We start from the raw sequence: 20,380 nt of genomic DNA, 5'->3' as shown, positions 1-20,380 counted from the left end.
TCCTTATGTCATCTGTGAACAAACGGCTTTATTGTTCATTTGAAGGTGTCTTTATAGGATCTCTGGTGGTAGGGCTGATGTTGTTGTTTGCATTTTTTCCCTCATCAAGTCAGAACAAAAGTCCCTTTTTCTGCAGCACTGGGAACTGGGGAACACGGAGCGTGTGGCAGCTGTTTTCAGTTGGAAACACCATAATGATCATGTAAGTGAAGTGCTAACATTAATGGGCTGACTTCTGACAAGTAAATCGAGATCTACGGAAAAGTTTCTTCTACACCGCAGACTTCTAGGTAATGCAACATAGAAGCATTTCATAGGACAATTAAGAATCATCCAGTAAATTTAGATGCTTGCCCTGCTGGGCAACAGGACTCAATGCCTTCCAAGGTGAGTTTTCCTTGGAAGATACTCCATTCAGAATATTAGAGGAAAAATACCAGTAGTCTTTGGGGAAAGCATATTCAAGAGGAGAGGTGGTGGTGGTGGTGGGATCATTAATGGGAGATTCAGCAGGACTCAAAGCTCAAGTTCATTATATTTCTCAGAACTAAGAATAGCTTCTGAATGAATACTCACAATTCTCCATAGATCTATTTCTCCTAAGGAGCTCCCCTTTACTCCCTTTCCAATTTTAATGTTAAAAAAAAAACAAGAGAATGTAGTCAAACATGGGTAGGTAGGCAAGAACAAAGGAACCTCTACAGACTGGAGGAGCATCTAACCCAGCTCCATTTTAGATGCCGTTAAACACCTTCCATCAGGATTCAACTCAGAAAAACTCAAAAGATGTAGCTTGATAGCATGCTGCATCAAGAAGCCGGGACAAAGAAATATGTCACATGTGTATTATTAGGGCCGATGGCAAAACACATGGGATCTCCCAATCGATGTCATTCATGAAATGAAAATATAAGATATAAGGCACATACTACCATCAAAATAACATAATACAAAGGCAAAAAATTCTAGCAAGTTTATTTAGGGAGGTCAAAGTGGACAAAGTGGCATTGGAGGTCAAAGTGGACAAAGTGCCCAGAACACCTCCAGTGGCCAAGGAGGCAGGGGTCCAATTGATGCTCTTATTTTCTCCTCCTAATATTTCCCCCCCAAAAGGTGGCCTCACCTCACTGCGGGGTGGGGGGGGGGATAAAAGAAAATAGAAGAAGCGAAAAAACAGTTTTTCTCCACAAACGGCACTCTAGGAATCAACTGTTCTTAACTTGGAATTCTTTCAGGAAATGAAATGTTAGGCGCCGGTCAATTTGTTGCCCCTTCGGGAGGCAAGGTGATGAGAGGGAAAAAATGTTAGGACAGGATGAGAGAAACGAATGTTCTTATGAAGGCAGGGTGTTGGAAAAGAAACAATGTCACAGAGAGAAGGATGATTACATCCTCATAATGTATGTAGGACTGTCACCAAAAGAAAATAAGACAAGGGCTAGGTTAGAAATGAACATCTAGTATCACCAGCTACAAATGACAAGAAAGGGAATCCAGCACTAACCCGTTTATACAAGTCACCTATATTTATTCCCTTGTGGTCAACTGAAACCTATACCCCAGGAGACACGAGGTGCTTTCACATGTACACATTTGTAACCTCTGAAAACGAATTAACAAAGGAGAATATAAAACCGCCAGGTATAATGGAAACGGGTGATGTCCACCCCTGCAGCCAGCTGTGATGTAATACCTTCCGCGTGGCGCCGACAGCCTTCTCTTCCCTCCTCCCATTCCGACACAATGTCTTCAGGTCTGTCTAAGTAATGTAATTTACTGGAGTGGAATTCCCTTGATACCCTGGTGCGGCACTTGGTGACAGTATCATTTATACTGAACAGTGTCGTGGCCTGACACCCATCCATTGGCCTTCACGCCTCATTCATAGCAGAGTGTGTAACTCCACCTTCCACGGTACCCTTCTGGGGTGTGCGCGGACAAATTTACTCCATTCAGCCCTAATTACAAACCTCAGCTGAAATGCTCTCATTAGATTTCTACTTCTCACTCCAGATGTCAATCTTATTGAAAATGCCAATTTTCCCGAGGATTCATCCATTAGCAATAAACTCTAAAGCATTCCATGACTGAATGCATTAAACCGGCAATGAGGACATGCACTTAAAATACATCATTAGGGTAAATCTCCATTGCAAATGCTTTACGTCATTCAACCAAAGGAATAATGAGCCCAGCCCGGCCAGTACCCTCAAACTGCACATGAAGGATAGGTTAAAACTGGCGGTTCTGCAGGAAGAAGTAGGCGGTACACCAACGAGATGAATTTCAGAATCTGTGTCATTCCTTAGGAAGGTGTGGTAGCAAATCACAGTCAGAGCCTAATTTATCACCTTGTTGCGGCCTCTCCCGTTGCGGAGCACAGGCTCCGGACGCGCAGGCTCAGCGGCCATGGCTCACGAGCTCAGCCGCTCCGCGGCATGTGGGATCTTCCCTGACCGGGGCACGATCCCGCGTTCCCCGCACTGGCAGGCCGACTCCCAACCACTGCGCGACCAGGGAAGCCCTTGCCTATGATTTTTACAGACACTTCAGTCTGTGGCAAAGTGCAATAAGACAGGCAAAGATAATAGGGAGTAAGTGTGTTCATGGAGGGGACTAAGGCTGTATCTGCAATGCTAGGAACTTGTTAGTCACCTAGAATGATTTGCTCTGCCTGAAAAGCATTCTTCCATTTCTTTCAACAGGAAAAGGAAAAAAAAAAAAAAGGAAAAAACAGCACTGTCTGGATGCACTGCAAGAACCTGGGTACCGTTCCAGTGTAAGAAAGGTTTTACTGGTGTAGTTAACCTGAGGAATATCTGCACCCCACCAGACTGATGTGTCTTAACGTGAAAGATCCAGAAGATCCAACGATGATGTTAACATATACATTACAACTCAGAGATTGTATCTGTGATTGGGGTGGTAGGACAGACCATGAGAAGTAAAAGTTGGAGAGAAAAAATTTTAAACTAGCAAAATATATCCATTGATAAAAGCAAGCCATCACTGCTTTATACCTGCGCCACGTTTTAATTCCTTAGCTTACTGGTCTCATTTATCACTTCTGGCCAGGTCCCAAGTGAGGCCAAGTCAGGGTCCAGTCATAATTTCTTTACTAATTTGATAAATGAAGAAACTGCATCCCAGGAAGGTCACGGAGGACGCTCAAGAGTCTGATGTGATCTCCTGAGCATCTAATACTAAAGGTTAACCAAAAAAGTGATACCTACGATGATGACCATATTTGGAATATACAATGTATTTATTTAATGGAAAACTTTGGTGGGCAGAAAAAGACTCCTAGAAGGGCAGGTGTACATTACATTAAACAAAATAATTTGCAAAAGATAATAAAAAGGAGAAGAAACAGTAATTGTTTTCTTCTTGTCAGCATCTGGTTATCTATAGGATCGATCAGATGTGATAACAGATGTGATATTGTCTATAGGGAATTAGACCACCATGGAAGCTAACTGCTCCTCAAGTTTTGCCCATTCCCACCTGAAATATTTAAAACCTTCCTTGATTATAACATTAGCGCTCTCTCTTTCATGATGTACATCAGCAGGTATTACAATTAACACGCACAGATGTCAGAACTGAAATATCCACGTTTAAATAAAAAACAGTGAAGAGGTAAAAATAACTGATTATGCACAAGACAGCGCTCACCTTCAGAGGAAAGAGAGGCTTCCCTGGTGCTAATTTAATGGCAAAATAAAAAATCGAGCCCCTGGAGAGCATCAGCAGCTGAGGAAGAGCCACACTACTTGCGAAATGACCTGTAGCCCTCTGATTGAGAAACGATGAACAAGAGGCTGACCTTGTGTCCATTTAATTCCAAAATCTGTACTCTGAGCAGAGCGGGGAACCCCACAAACGCCCTGAAATTCTCCACCACATTTGTACGATGCAACATACAAGCATCACCATCAACCTTTTACTGAAGGCTCGCTTTGCGCTTCACGTACGTGATCTTACTGGCTCCCCACCAGCACCCTATGAGGTAGGCACTACCCCTGCTGCAGTTTTTAATGAAAGACATCCAGGCCCAGGAGAGGTTCCATAACTAGATCAAGGTCAACAGGTAGCTAAGCCAAGATTTGAGGCTGGGTCCTCCTTCTCCCAAAGCTCTTGTCTCAATTTAACTACCCTGCCTCACCATCTGCTGAGGTTGGAGACACCAGTGGGGAACGTGATCTGCAGTCATCAGTTTCCAGAAGCTTCTGGAATGACTCCTCTCTTGACTCATCTTATTTCCCAAATGACATCAAACTGCAAGGCTTTAGCACGCTTGTAGACGTTCTCGTTCTCTGGAAATGTCACAGCCACCCAGCCAGTAGAAGAGGGACAGCACCATAGTTGGGATCACGGAGGTGCAAATTTCCCTGTGAACACCAACACCACCTCTCTTTGGTGTTTCTTGTAGCCACAAACCGACACGTTACCACTTACTGTGGTTGCAGGAGACTTGGCCGTCAGATGAAGGGAGTTTTTACTCGGTTAACTGCCCCTCCGACGTCTGTGTCCACAGCAGGCCTTTCCCTGCCGCTGTCCACCCCCCACCCCGTCCCTATGTGAACAAAAGGGTTCCCATCTCTCCGCAACACTGCTAAGAAATCCCTCCCTTGCTGTTCTATGAGTCAACAAGGCACAACTTTCTAACAATGAGCCGAGAAGATGGATGCTGTAAGACAGCATTTCAAACAAGGCGATTACGCTTCAACAAAAGATTCAAGGATCCCGTCACTATTTCTTGCGACACACCTTGTTTATGTATGAGTTGTGCCTTTCTTCCTTCAGAAGGGGAAAATGCTGATAAACTATCGCAGGTAGACACACAGCGCCCAAACCTGGCCGCCTTGCTGCTGCTGAAACGGAGACACATTTATTTCCCCAATGCACCACTTACCAGACAGATGCAAAGATGTGGGCAAACCAGTCATCAGAATTAACAGTGATTGTGCTTGCACTACACATTCTGATTTGTATGAATCTTATTTTTAGCCATGCATAAAGGGCAATAAATGGAAAATCTTATTCTAACCGCTACTCTTTCTGGGCCACCCACACTGCTCCACCTACCGTACAAGTCCACAAATGTGAAAAACACACACACACACACACACACACACACACACACAAAAAAAAAAACCCAAGCCAGGGTTCGTCCTAACAAGGGATGCAAAGCAGCTAAAATGTGTGACATTTTTTCCAGTTAGTGTTTGTACTTTCATCCTTTTTCTGTATCAGGACTTTCAGGGAAAAAAAAAACGTTGACTTATCTCTGGGCATTTTCAAAGACTCCACGGTGGTGAGCAGGCAGCGCAGTGGCATGTGCGATCCACCAGGCACCGCCACCGCCCTGTTGTGAGCCGCCTGTCAACCGGCTTCTAGCAAAGAAACGCACCCCAAACACATTTCTGTAAATTCGGGCAGATGATACCTACAACGTTTCGTTTTGCAACAAGCTCGGTGTTTTAAACGTTCCTCTAATGAACAAAAGTGACATCGGAAACGTCAACATCTCTAGAACAGAGCAGGCTGTCAAGAATGATTTTGCCAAAGTTAGGGCAATAGCGCTTGTCCTAAATCTGCTCTCAGGGAGCCGTGGGCCAACGCTCTCCAAGGCACAACACCCCCTTGCTGTCTCCCTTCCCTTCTCTGCATTTTCATCTCTGTCTGTTCCATCCAGTCACTCCCCAAGCCTGCAGCTCACCAAGCATGAACGCATACACGCTCTCCCTACCAAGCGGAGCCGCTGCTGTTGAGAAACACCCACCTTGAGAGCAAATTAAAAAAAAAAAAATTGAGGAAGAGGATGTTTTCTGGGGGCATAGACAGGATAGAGACGAGAGTCTGTTTTTTATTATCATCTCTTTAGACTTTTCATGAAAAGTTAAGTCATTAAGGTCCCTGGGTACCAATACGAATGCGTGCTCCTCTGAGCCCTCTGCAAAGCACAGCAGCAAACACACGCAGGTAAGGATTAATATTTAAAAGTCAGTTCCACCAAATAATGAAGACACGAAAAGAGTCAACGCTGAGAAAGGCATCTTTACCTGTGTGTTTGCTCATTATCCAGAAACTAGAGGAAATGCTGTCATCCCCGGTAGCTACACGCCCTGCAGAGCTCACACCTCCTTCTGAAGAGTAGCGCTGATGAAATGGATCAGAGTCCACGAGCGTCAGAACCTCTGACTAGTGTTGTAAAAACATGGGTAATTAAGTGTTACGAAAAAGTGGGTCATCCACGACTGAGGTAGAGCCACACCTCCCCACGCTAGACTCCAAATGACTGTGCTGTGATAGGGTGGGAGGGGTCTGAACACAGCGAAAGCAAAACTTTTATGTGGTGAGGAGTGTTTTAGTTTTCACTGGTTTAGGTTAGAGAAAGTTAATCTCTATGTCAACTGCAAACCAACTAAACTTCTTGGTGAGTTTTTGAAGTTTTACAACAAATGCTGGCTGTTCGTGTCACGGGAAATTCAGAGTCAGTGTCACAAACAGTCCAAGGGACAGTCTTAGGTTTCTGTGACGGGCCCGTCGCGACGAGCGAACGCCGTGCCTCAGGGAAGCAAGGAGGTCAAACCAAAACTGAAGGCAAGGAACCGAGTTCTCACTATCCACATGAGCATCTCCGTCTCCAAGGGAGGATCCAAGCACTGCAGACCACTTCCCACACCAGTACCCAATCCGGGCATTTGATACAATTGCGGGCATTTACCAAAGCATCTTTCGATTACTGTCTGAACAAGGCAAGATATATACCTGGACTGAGCACATTCGTTCATCTGTCACTCAAGAGCTACAGAAATTTTAATTCAAATCCGTAACCACTGTGTCCCTATTATATACAAGGACAAAAAGGATGAGAAGGGATGCAGAGGGAAGAACTTCGAAGGACCTGCTTTTAAAGAACCTAAGTCTTGTACAGAGGATGCTAAGACCTCGCCACATCCAATGCCTAATATGGATCATTCTTAAAACACAAAATCTCTTCTAGCAGCTGTTTACTAAACACTTTCTCTTCTACTGACGTAAGGTTTGTGGGTGGCATTCCTTCAACCTTTCTCAGATGACTCCTTTAACAATCCCCGTAATTTTAATCTGGGTTTTCTTTCAGTGTTCAAAGCCCTTCCTAATTTTGGCTAAGAGTCAGGATTCATCCCGATCCAAAGTCGAGCTCTCTCCAAAGGGAAGCACAGAGATATGCAGCACAACCCACGCCATAGCCCGAACACCATACCAGACGAATCTGAAGGGAAGCTTCTTTGAAGGGGGATAAAGCATGAAGAGTTGAAGGAAAACTCTCCGGTTCGTAGCACAAGAAGGGCTATATCTGAACGTAAAATTGGAATTTTACTGGAGTCCACATTGTTTGGAGTATGGTTGGGGGATGGGGAGAATTTGGGTAATCAACCTTTCCCCACTTCTGCCAAATTGTCTTAGAGTGTATCAACTGTGAATTTTTAAATACCTAGAGCACAATCAGTTGATCTAACACTAAAACCATCTTGGTCCTCATTAAATCTTTCTTTTATGATTCCAGAGGCCCACTAGGATCTCGCAGGGCCACTCAAAAATCATTTTTAGTGACAGAATACAGAAATGAAAAAAAACCCAGTTAATAGTGATTTTCACTCCATAAAGACACTGGTGAGTTTACAGAGGTATCTGTCCATGCAAGAGTTGATGACTGTAATTTGAAGGGAGAACAATAAACGACTAGGCCATCACTGTCCTAGAAAATGATATCAAAGGCATCGTTCCTGAGCTCCAGCAATCTGTGGGATGTCAGCAGGCCAGAGTACTGCTTGTAAGTCGGGAATTAGTTGACAAAATGAAAAAAATCTGGAAAAATACACAAAAGTAGGAGTTAACAGGTAGGTTGTATCTGGGTAGCTGGATGAAAGGTAACTTATTTTCTTTGTCCTCTTCTGTTATTTTATAAATTTTGTACAATAAACATGTATTACTTTTATAATCAGGAAAATAAATCTACTTCTGTTTTGATAAAAGGAAACAATTCTCTGATTCTGATCTTTCTAGTCACTAAGGACATTTAATACATTGGATCTAGTATAGTAATCTGGGCTGGTGACAAAGCAGACATGAAATACAGGGAAAATCTGCTAGAAACAATAGATTATAGCTTCTAGTTAAGCATGACAAGGACGCTTAAGAATCCTGCTACACTACAGAGCTTTGCAAATACTTTTCTTCCTCACCATGACCATGGTCTGGGCACTCTCCAGCTGTACCAGAGCTTCACCCGCCAGGGGCCTCACAGTGATCAGCTTAACAGGGGTGTCCTTGGAAGAGGGTAGCTATCCCTTGGGTTAAATTACGGCTCAGAGAGAGAGTTGTCACTTCCTTAGTACAGGCACATCCAAAAAAGAGCACACATATAATTTCGAAAAAGCAACAGACTGGAAATTAATTGGAATAAGGTGACAAACTATTCGTACTACAACTGACATCACTCGGTGACCAGCTCTGTCATATGCATGGCTGAGTTTATTTGGAGATTTGCAGGGAATAATACCTTTTGAAATTTGGACCTGTATATTACTATGCTGGTCACATCACCCCTCTCTGTACCATGAGTGTATATGCAGAGAATGAAAATTAATTTTGATGATGCCTTCAGCAGAACACAATTGTGAAACAATATGTTATAAATAATCACGTACATTCTTTAAAAAAAAAAAACAGAATGGCTTCAAAAGTATGCCAATGGTTCCCCAATGACAATAAGAACTAAATATATATGTTCATGAAATTATTTTATTACCAATCTTATCGTTAACATCACAACTTTGAGAGCGCTTCCAAACATAATAACAGAATAAATGTAAACAGAATATCTGAGATTTAAACTCTGGCACTGGAAAGGTGGTAAAAGCCAAAACTTGCACGGTTTCTCAAGAATAAAAATGAACTTTATATTTTTCTATTCTAAGTCAACATTTTTAGATTATTATTAAGACACAAAAATAGGGACAATAAAACATCAGTTGATTAGACTATTTGAAGACAAGATGAGTTTTTGGTTTGTTTCAGTTTTTTGGTGAATTGACAGACAGAAAATGCTTTTTGTTGAAAACCGTTTCCAAAGCAGTTTCTTTTCCTAATTATAAAGGATTTAACCATTCTCAGTGATTCAGCAGGTCAGTGTCACCAACTACAAATATCCTCCTGGGTATATTCTCTACCTTTACTAAACCAAAGCTACCTTGTTTTCTGAATCTTTATCACTGAAAAAGGGAAGTGGGATGTGAGCGGTAGGGTGGGGTATGGGAGGGGGTGGGTAGGAAGTATGAAGGCTAGTTAATTCAGGGTTCTGGTTACTTGAGTCCCAGGTAGCTGAGCCATCGCTAAATGCGAATTCAGTGCCTGTAACCAGGCACATCTGATTCTTGGGGCCATGAGAGCTGACCAGGAGAGCCCCCGAGGGTCGGTCTTTGTTGGTTTTCTCTACCTCATGTCTCTTCCTCTGGGAGACTGTTGCGGGGAATCTGTGTCAGGGTGTCCCTCCAAAAATCATGGTCTCCAAACTCCTGGGGCCGAATTTGTTTTGATTAGAGTCTATATCCATGTCGTTTCAACTCATGCTTAGGGTGGCGGTAGCTACGTGTGATATCAAAGATGAATAAGCACCTACTTCTCCTGTTAGACCTTGCTCACCTGGATTTTCTTTTCTATAAAAACCTTTAATTCCAGTTTTTTTGATATTTTAGCAGCTCCCTATGGCAACTGACTCCAAAACCTTTGCTGCTACGCCCTGTTGTCCATCACCTAAGTGAAAAGCATGGACAGTTTATTTCTAAGCAGGTCTGGGAAGTCGGGGGTGGGAATGAGCGACTGATTTACATGTATTGTACTTCAACTTTGATGACTTTATTTCACTGCTTTTTTGGTTATACCTTTTCCTTGAGCCAAGCGCATACATACGCATGTATGTATGTACATATATGTATACAATATGTATGTATGTATATAATGCACACACATGCACGTTCACATATCTAAGTGATTCTGATGTCTTAAGGAGGAAGTGGGATAATTTAGGACAGAGGTTTTTGAGCTCTTTGAAACTATGGATCCTTATGCACCGCTCTTCAGGAATTACAATCCCTGGTCAGACCTAAGGGCAGGGCCTGAAAGGAGTAAAGTAGAATAGTAAAGTAGTAAAGTAAAGGAGACCTGAGGGAAACATGGCTACTAGCCCCGTGAGAATTCACTGGTCATTCTGCAAGGCCAGCTTTCTAGAAACCTAGAATAAGAAGCAAAATCCGCCCCCCCCACAACAGGACCCAAACGGACTTAGTGGGTTCCATCCTGCATGTTTCTCACAGGCCTGCAGGTCACTCATACAATTGTTTTGTGACTTATGGGTACCATAATGCCCAACATTACAGAGATTTGGTGATGGGGGATGAACTGTACTTCATTGGGAGAATGTCAAACAGGCATTATAATTAGAAGCCCTGTTGCAGGAGAACTATTTGCTACTAATTTTCTTTCCAAGTTTCCATTTTCTACTAGGCTTCAGTCTGTGGCAAGTCTATATCCCCTGGTTCCTGCTTCCACATCCGCCTCCACTGCTAAGACCTGTCACCTGCCGCCACTAGGCATGCATCCCGGGGCGCAGTACACGGACTCATTTATGATGACACAATTCACATGAACTGCAGCAGCCCCATGACAGGAGCACGGGAGGGTACACGTCCCCTCCATCACAGTGAAGCAGCTTTCCTGCGTATGTAAATGGCATTTTGAAAGAGATGGTGGTCATTGATGGCAAATTTCCCTAGTGGTTTCTGTCAAATATGTCCTTGTCCCGGTAGGAAACCTATTCCTAAGACTTAAGTCTAACATTCTAACATTCTGCAGGTCCCTTACATTTGCCCAAAGAGGGCCAGGGTAGTGTCAGGGCTGATGGAGGTGTGAGGGACACAGCCATCTGTGCTTCTTCCGACCTCCCAAACTATAGCATCCCTGTCAAGCACTACTTAGTATTCTGCCCAGTATTCTTAGAAGGAAAGTAAGCTCTGGTATTCAGGGGGGGTTTTGTGTGTGTGGTAAAATACACATAATAACATTTACCACGTAAATCATTTTTAAGAGTACAGGTCAGTTGCATTAAGTACATTCACATTATTGTGTAACTATCACCACCATCCATCTCCAGAAATTTTCCATCTTCCCAAAGTGAAACTCTGTACCCATTAAATACTAACTTCCCTTTCCCCTTTATTCCCAGTGCCTGGCAACCACCCTTCTAAATACTTTCTGACTATGACTTTGACTAGTCTAGGTACCTCATATAAGTGGGATCGTATAATATTTGTCATTTTGTGTCTGGCTTATTTCACTTGGTATCTCCATGTTTCATCCATGTTGGAGCATGTGTCAGAATTTCATATTTTTAAGACTGAATAATATTCCGTTGTATGTATATACCACATGTTCTTTATTCATTCACTGCTGATAGAAACTTGAGTTGCTTCCACCTTTGGGCCATTGTGACTAATGCTGTATGAACATGAGTGTACAAACACCTGTTCAAGACCCTGCTTTCACTTCTTTTATACCCAGAAGTGGAACTGCTGGATCATATGGTCGTTCTGCGTTTAAATTTTTGAGGAATCATCATACCGTTTGCTATTCTGCTTTTTTAAATTAATAAACTTAATGTTTCAGTGCAGTTTCAGGTTGACTGCAAAACTGCAGGGAAAGCACCGTGGGGTCCCACATACCTCTTGCCTCCACATGCATGATATTTTTATAGAGATGCGCTAGGCACTTGGTGCCTTGAGTGTTTCACCCAAGGCTGCAGGGAGAGCTTCAGGCAGGTGGCACCAGGGCCGGCAGGAGTCTGCAGCTCCAAGTTGCCTGAGGTGTCACAGCAGCCTTCTACCCGTACTGGCTCGTAGTTATTAAACTGACTGACATCAAAGGTCATTTATCAGGAGAACCTGCAGTGTAAACGTGGACACTCACAGACGCCAAAGCAGGAGAGCAGGGGGGAGATGAAGGAGCCTTCGATCCAACCCACTTCTTTTACTTCTTGGTGAAGATGCTTCATAAGCTGAAACTTCCCAGAATGCTGTGCAGAATAGCCAATTAGCGCTTGAAGGAGATGTTACAGTTGGTAAAGGGTAGATTGGTGATAACAGGTAATTACATCGCTCACAATTCTGTCAGCCCTAATACCAACCCTGTTATGAGTCCTTTGGGCAGCTCTCAGAAGACAGCTCCGGATTAATTCCTTTTAGAACTCTTTCATCACCTCTTGCTTTTTGGGTCTTATTTGTCTGATGTTGTGATTTTTATTTTAAACACATGTACTTAAATCTATCTCCGGGATTTTGGGCTCTGTTAACGTTTAGGCAATAGATAATGCTCCTTCATTACACATCTGCTTGGGAGTTGTTTTATTAAAGGTGATTCTTCTCAACTTCAGAGAGTTACAATAAAAGAACTGTAAGCCCTTAGTGCTACTTTGGATGATAACATTTACCACATTGAAGTATAATGTTATAAATCACAATGCTTAACCACAGATTCAAAATGCCCAGAAATTTCTCAAACATTTCCTGGACAGCATCACTCAGACTATTTTTACACTCACATTGACTCAATGAAACAAAGGAAAACATGTTGTGTAAAACTCCTACATTGAAAGCTTAGAAATATACAAAATGCATATAGGTTCACAGGCACATCTGTACATTTGCATGTACACTCCCATATACCCTAGTGTGCATTCGTTGAGCCAGACTCTTCTACTTTATTCTATTAACATGGAATCAATTGTTCTTGTCCTCCACAGAGAGGTGACCGGCTTGTTCCAAAGCTAACACAGTAACGTGCTGATCTTCCAAATATGTCAGTCCTAAGAACTTAAAACCCCACAAAACCCTGGACTTGCTGGCTTGGATTGTTTATTAGAGGTGCACCTTCCTTCCCATATGTGATTTGTAAAACAAGTCACATTTAAGTGTATGAGAGGAAGGATCACACTGGGATGGTTCACTTTGAAAGGGAGCAATATATTTCCCAGTCTAGGGGGAAAAGGATTTTCTCTTTTGAGTGTATCTAAAAGCATGATGAGGACACCTGCAAAAGGACTGTAGTTGTCATTTTAGCCTGTTAACGGCACTGTTAGTCAACCCTGTTGAAAGCCAAGGGCAAAGAGTGGCTGGTACTCGCGCCTCTGGAGTCGAGCTGGCACAGAATAATGACATCTACTTGGCTGGACTTTCAAAGATGACAGTGCTGAGAAGACCTTAACATTCTCTCTTCTGAGAGATGAGTCCATGTATTAAGTAAAGCACCACTCTCTTAATTTAGTGAAGTTTCATACACTTTCCTACCTTTTCTAATCATTCCTCCTTTCAGTCACACTTGCGTTAAAGCAGTGATTCTCAAAGTGAGGTTCCTGGACCAGCTGCATCGGCATTGCCAGGACACTTGTTAGAAAAGCCAATTTCCAGACCTACCCCCCAACCCCACGTCTCCTGAATCCGGTAGTCTGGGCACGAGGCCCAGCACGCTGGACTTTAACAAGCCCTCCAGGTGACTGTGAAGCAAGCTTATGTGTAAGATCCACTGAGTTAGGGAACCACCAATATGCAGATTCTAACCCCGCTCCCTTCCTCAATTATAATTCTCAAGACACCTTGTTATTATCATCTCAGAAAATTCTTAGCCTTCTTTGGTTGGAGGAAAGAAACCTTCGTCAAAACTTACATGTAATTTTTCCAGGTCCCGTGCTGGCTTCAAGTCTTAGGATGCAGGGAACTGGGCGAAGGGAGAGAAGAGAAGGCTACGGCAATCCATTCAGACATGGACCCCAAAGCTCTGTGGGGCAACCTTGTGACAGGTCAGCGAGTGTCCACCTGATTGGGGAAGAAGACAGTCCATTAGCAGAGGAAAACTTGCATGTTAATGTCATCCCCTTTCCCCTGCTATCCCGCTATACCCCATCCCTTCCCCGGCTTCCATGACCTCTAACTTACTGTGCGCCTCTGGACCGGTCCACCTAAACAGAATACGATAAAATAATCCAGGTATCAATGCTGGGGCTCACCCCAGGGCGAAGCACAGACCTCACCGGGTGCTCTCCTGAACCCCAAGGCAGCTTGGACATAGGTCAAAGTCCAATCAGTTATCTCTCTATTTCATCTCATGAATGTTTTCTTTCAACAAATCACAACACCTTGATTCAAAAGACACACGTGCGGGACTTCCCTGGTGGCGCAGTGGTTAAGAATCTGCCTGCCAATGCAGGAGACACGGGTCTGAGCCCTGGTCCGGGAAGATCCCACATGCCGTGGAGCAACTAAGCCCATGCTCCACAACTACTGAGCCCGCGTGCCACAACTACTGAAGCCCACATGCCCTAGAGCCCGAGTGCTGCAAGTACCGAGCCCACGCACTGCAACTACTGAAGCCCGTGCACCTAGAGTCCGTGCTCTGCAACAATAGAAGCCACCACGAAGAGAAGCCTGCACACCACAACGAAGAGTAGCCCCCTCTCACCACAACTAGAGAAAGCCCCCCGTGCATCAACGAAGACCCAACACTCCAAAAATAAATAAATAAATTTATATATTAAAAAAAAAATGGTTGTATTAATAAGAAGATACAGGAAGCAAATGATAAATTTGAGAATTCTGATTGAAATGAGATGATTCTCTGATGCCTTGGACATGTTTTTAAAAAAATTAATAGTACTTATTTTTTCCTGAGGATAAATTAATCCATGCTTATTATAGAACATCTCAAAAATTTACAGAAAAGAATAAAGAAAAAATAAACATCAACTGTAACCTTGACACTGATAAATCATTCATGATATTTTGTTGTATAGGTCCACGACCCCTTAAATGAAACTCCTGGGACAGATACACTTCAGAGTTCAGAACTGTTTGGATATTAAAGAGTATTACAATGCTAAACTACCATTTATTACATGATGTCCCATCGGAATCTGGAGCAGCACCCCATAATCAAACCTATTAAAAATCTCTGCAGCAAAATAGATGCATATTCTTATTTAGTCAGATAAAATAGAGCCTCACATTAGTTCAGATCAGAGTTTTCTACCAAAGAAGTCACCAAGAGACCTTTGTGATTTTTGAACCAAAAGGATTCAGAACTGGGGATAAGGGATTGTGGATCAGTATTCTTTTCAGATACACAAAAACAGTCAGAGTTTTGTTTCTACTTTTTAATTCAATATTTTATGAATGTGAGCATTTTCCCAAATTATTAAAAATTCTTCAGAAACATGCTTTTCAATGCCTATGTAATATTACACCCTGTAGAAAAGGGTTTTGTTTATTTCATTATTTCTCTCATTTTTGGAATTACATATTGTTTCCTTTTTTTTGTTGTTATTGCAAATGACACTTTGAAAGACATACCTGAATATCAGATTGTTTGAATTTCTGAGTATTTTCCTAGGTAGATTCCTAGAAAAGGAATTACGGGGTCAAATGAGCTTTAAGGGTCTTGATGACTTTTCAGAAAAGCTGTACCAATTTACACTCCTGCCACAGCATGAGTGTTTGGTTAATTTATTTAGCTACCCACTTTATCGTAGACACAGAAAAAATACACTTGCCCATCACACATCTTAACAAAGTTCTAATCAGGGACAACTAAACCTAGATTGTATTTTTGTTCTTCTTACGCAGAAGACAGTGAAGAGCTCACTGTTCTCACATGAAAGAGAAACGGGAATAAGGTAAGTTTACCATCAAGTTGCCCTCATTAGGCCAGACTGAGTCAGATCTGGGCAAGGGAGGAGTTGCCCCTTGTCCGTAGGGTCCTCACTTGGAAAAGGGTGAGGGAGAGTATGGAAGTAATCCGCACATCATCATGAGAAGAGAAACGATCATTTTTATTTGTGCGCTGATAAATTCTGCTTCTGGAAGACTGAAGCCTTGTGTTTCCCTTCCATTTGGTGTTTTCCTATTTTTTGGACATTAGGCTGCCCCTCAGCATGGCCATCAGAGAGCAGAAAGAGATGTGAAGACCAAATCAGACAAGCCCATAATAATGGCTAACCCTCCCGAGTGCTTATTACGATGTGTCGACGCTGGTGCCGGGTGCCCTGCATGCATTATCTCATGTAATGCTGAGTGCATGGGTACAGAAACTGGTGGCAGTGAAGTTCGAAAGTACGTGCTTGCTCATCAATCCTCTTTCTACCCTAGTAAGTCTGGAGGAATTAAAGGTTTGCAATCTCAAAGATCTCTTCAAGCCTAGTGTCTTGAACGACTCCAAGATAATCCTAAGACTCCGTGACTCTAAGTTTGGCTATAAATCACAAATGTTACCCTTACGCTTTTTTTTTTTTGTCAGCGTCTCCAACAGTATCTTCATGAAGCAGGGAAAATGGCATAAATAAAATCCAAGAAAATTCTAGATAATCGTAAACACTTCGAAGGTCCTATATGGACAGGAGGGAGGTTGTATCTCAGAATACAATGGAGAGTTGAGAGTCTGTTATATCTAACACAAAACAGGGTATACACGGAGAAGAATGAGGACACATACATAATATATACTTTAAAAACAACCAAACATACGAACACATTCTTCCCAAGTGTGACTACAAATTCGTAATGCTAAATCAGGGTTTAACAAGCCCAAGTTCCTTTCCATTTATAGCTTTTTCTAATAAATTTTCTTTCTCTCTTCCCTTTACATATTTAACCTTACAGGATAGTTGATGTAGAGAAGGTCACAATTTTCATACACTAATAAAAGAAAATCGAAGAGAGATTTTTTTGTTATAGGGAATGAAATAACCCCACTCTTTCCCTTATCTAGATACTCAGTTTCTGCATAGTTTGGTATATATTATAAGATGGCAGCACTTCACAGAGAGAAAAAGAGAGGGGGAAATTATTTTTATTTTGGGAGTGAGTTAAATTTATCTTCTCAACAATCTTCTCTAAAACTAAGGGGTGTTGCTATCAAATCTATCAAAAGACCAAGAAGTGGACCATTTCCTCCACTATGGCTTCTCTTTATGCTTAAAATAGCATTCTCCTGATAATTAGGTGTCAAGTGGGTGGAATGGCTTCTAAGTGATTTTTCTTTGCCACAATTGGATATATGGTTAATTTTTTCAGTACACCAGGCCTATAGGGTGTGAAAAATAAGGTGGTGATAGAGAAAATGACCACTCACCCTCAAAGAAAGAACATACTCTGTATTTTCCAAAGGGCCTGATTACTTGGGGAGGGGGGAATAAAAAAACAAAATAAACCACCCCTAATGACAGAAATGATTACCAGAAGCTCTTTAGCTACTCAAACTGCAAAACTAGCATTTTTAAAGCTAATTACAAATTTGGATTCTCTCATTTAAAAAATATACTTTGAAGCAGCCCACTTCTGTTTTAACGCTGAACCAAAATCTGTGCAACTGGCACATTATCAAAGTAAAAAAAAAAAAAAAGCGTTGCTTGAACAAAATTACACTTTCAATGTCACTAAAACTTGAACTGCAAAATACCACAAGCTAAAAACTAGTAATGCCATGTGGTTATGTTATCTTACATTTACAAGAGAGTTTATAGTTTCCTAAGCACCAAGAGACTCAGACCACGACCGCTCACAGGAGCTTTGCTATCAAGGTCAGGTCATTCACTGCCTCTGAGCACGACACCTTTCACAGGTTCCTGTGAGGATCAAATGTGAATGCAATCAACAGAGATTTTGCAAACTCTTAAGACATACATAACATGATGGGTATCATTATTCTTTTTACTAACAGCTTTGTGGGGCATAAAGATACAAATCCCCATTTCACAGTTAAGGAAACTGACAACAGGAAGACAGAGGAAAAAAAAAAATACTGAGTTAGGAGAGTTTTATATCTGAAATGGCCACAAACTAGCTGAGTGACTCTCTGGACTTGATTTCTTCAGTAAAATGAGGGAGTTGGGTGAGATGCTTTTAAAAGGCTTCTTGAGACTAATGGTTCTGTGATCTGCGACTTGGCCATGGTAGTGATAGGGCAGCTTTAACAACGACTCTTAGGAAGCAGTCTCTCCTGGAGGCCAATGTCAGCACTTAACCAATCTGCACTGCTGGGGCAGGGTCCTTGAGCAGCCTCCCACCCCTGTGAATGGGCCATGTATTAACCAACTCATTTTGCTGGATTAAGGGGAGGTTGGGGGCATCCTAGGCCAATAGCCAGGGCCTCTGGGGCATAGGAAGGAGGTCCCGGAAGAGCTTGAAACAGCAGCTCTTTAGTAACTGGTACAAATATTTCACAATTCTAACAACTAGTGTAGCCAAATAAGTGTAGACCACTGGAATGTCAGTCTGGCTAACAGTCCCACTGTTGTCGGGCTACCAGTTCCAAAGAGATGGCCACCTCCGTGGGCCACCCACCTTTCCTGACTGAGTTCCTACAGTGTTGGAGGAGAGATCTAAAAGGGTTACTTTTTGTCGTATGAGTGCACATCATGTCGCGTGGGAATCTCACTTCCAAAGGACTGGGGCCACTAACTTCTGCTTCTACTAAAGATACTCTACCAGGCTAATACAACTTCCTGTAATGCAGAAAACGTTCAATATCTGTGCTGTCCAAAATGGTAGCCATCAGCCACATGTGGCTATGGAGAACTTAAAATGTTCCTAGTGAAGACTGAAGAACTGAATTTTTAATTTTAATCAATTTAAATTAATGTACATTTAAATAGGCACACGTGGTTAGTGGGTACCTTATTGAACGGTACAGCTGTAGGCTGCTTCACATACTAGTTTTCTTGGCTGTATTTTGGACCCCAGAAGCTCAGAGGACAATACATAATCATCCCTTCAACAAGCATTTACTGACCTCCTGAGTGCTGGGCACCATTCAGGTATCTCAAAACAATGGTGAATAAGACTGCCATGGACACTTCTGCTTTCATGGTGTTTCTCAGCTACACTGATTTCCGAAGACCTCACAAAATCTTGAAGTGGTTCACCAGACTGCGCTTAGGAAAAAGGTGGGTGAGGAGATATGGTAATGCTACACTAAGCGTGAAAGCACTGCTTTTTCGTTTCTTCATATTTACTGTTAGGAAAACTGGGGGAAAGTTTGAAAAAGAGATATCTGAATGGTTACTATTCATTCACTTACAAGTAAAGTAACATATCCCAGATGAGGGAAATCATCTGTAAGTAATTCCCTCTTGCACAAACTTAAAATTTACTTAAAAGAAAAAGTCAGTGGGGCCTGCATTCTTAAGCTAAGAAAAAGTAAATGGTATTTAATTACAGCAACAGTCATAAAAAATACAGGTGGGTCTCCATCTGCAAGCAGTGGGCAAGGGACGTTTATACCAATTAGCTGTGAAATGATCAGGTTTTCCAGATCATCATCAGCCTTACTTATTCTCTTCGTGTATAAGTAAGGCTGATTGCATTCTTTATCCCTACAACTCAACTCTTAGCTAAGACTTTCACAGTGGCTTGAATGGGATTTGATGAGCAAAGCCCCCTTTGCTTTTCCCCAGGAAAATACAGGTGGAGGTATTTTTATCTACATCACAAAGCGAATACCAGCAACATTATTTCTGAGAAACAGAAGTGGTTGGTTTATTGGTTTTCCAATTTCCAGCATTGCTTCCTGTCTCCTGTTGTCAATTCTCTCCTGTCCTGATCACCTTTCCCTACCTTACTTGGATTTGGACTGATAATAAGAAAAGACAAAATATTCAGAATTGTTTTATGCTTTTGTTTGAACCTGAATCCAGGTTTGCCAAAATTTAAGAGGACAGGGATATCACGCGCCAGGAAACAGTGTTTTTAAGTTAATTCGCTCCATTGTATTTATATTATTTCACTTGAGGTGAAAGTATCACCAAGCAAAATAACCTGATTTTCTCGGCATCCCAACGGGGTTGTACTTGGATGACACCATTGGGCCAATCTGACTTTTGAGCTTTAAAATGCCACTCTGGTCCCTCTGTGAAAAGCCACACTACTGGTTTTTAGGGTTAACAAATAACTCTTGTACATATACACAGACATACACACACTCCATCAATTTTTCCCTCTGGACTGAGTAGAAAGAGAAATTACAGTGGTCAGAAAACAAGAGTTCAAAACTTAGTTCTAAACTTACAAATTGCATTTCGAGACTACCATCTGCTGGAAAAGGTCAAATCTCAAATGTTCTGCTGGTCTCACGCTGTATAAAAATATTACTAAAAACTTGGTGACAGCTTTAGCAATAAACATGCTAACTTGTAAGTGGCCTTGGAGTCCTTATTCATATTCAGAAGCACTAACTGGAGTAGTCACACACCATTTTATGACCAGAAGGGCTTTAAAAAGAAAAGGGTCCATTG

Source organism: Neophocaena asiaeorientalis, unplaced genomic scaffold (assembly GCF_003031525.2).
Source record: "Neophocaena asiaeorientalis asiaeorientalis breed wild unplaced genomic scaffold, Neophocaena_asiaeorientalis_V1.1 scaffold232, whole genome shotgun sequence".
Taxonomy (NCBI): Eukaryota; Metazoa; Chordata; class Mammalia; order Artiodactyla; family Phocoenidae; genus Neophocaena; species Neophocaena asiaeorientalis.
Note: the sequence above shows the minus strand (reverse complement) of the source record.